Genomic DNA, 354 nt, shown 5'->3' on the forward strand with positions numbered 1-354 from the left:
GGACTCATCGTTAACATGTACAAACTGAAATCGATCTGATAAATAGGACTTAAACCAGCTTAGAGCGGTTCCTTTAATGCCAATGAAATATTCAAGTCTCTGCAATAGGATCTGATGGTCAATGGTATCAAATGCAGCACTAAGATCTAATAAAACCAGAACAGAGACAAGTCCTTTGTCTGATGCAATAAGGAGGTCGTTAGTAATTTTCACCAGTGCTGTCTCTGTGCTATGATGAGCTCTAAATCCTGACTGAAAATCCTCAAATAAACTATTGCTCTGTAGAAAGTCACACAGCTGTTTAGCAACTGCTTTCTCCAGAACCTTAGAGAGAAATGGAAGGTTAGATATAGG

This window comes from Micropterus dolomieu, linkage group LG06 (assembly GCF_021292245.1).
Source record: "Micropterus dolomieu isolate WLL.071019.BEF.003 ecotype Adirondacks linkage group LG06, ASM2129224v1, whole genome shotgun sequence".
Taxonomy (NCBI): Eukaryota; Metazoa; Chordata; class Actinopteri; order Centrarchiformes; family Centrarchidae; genus Micropterus; species Micropterus dolomieu.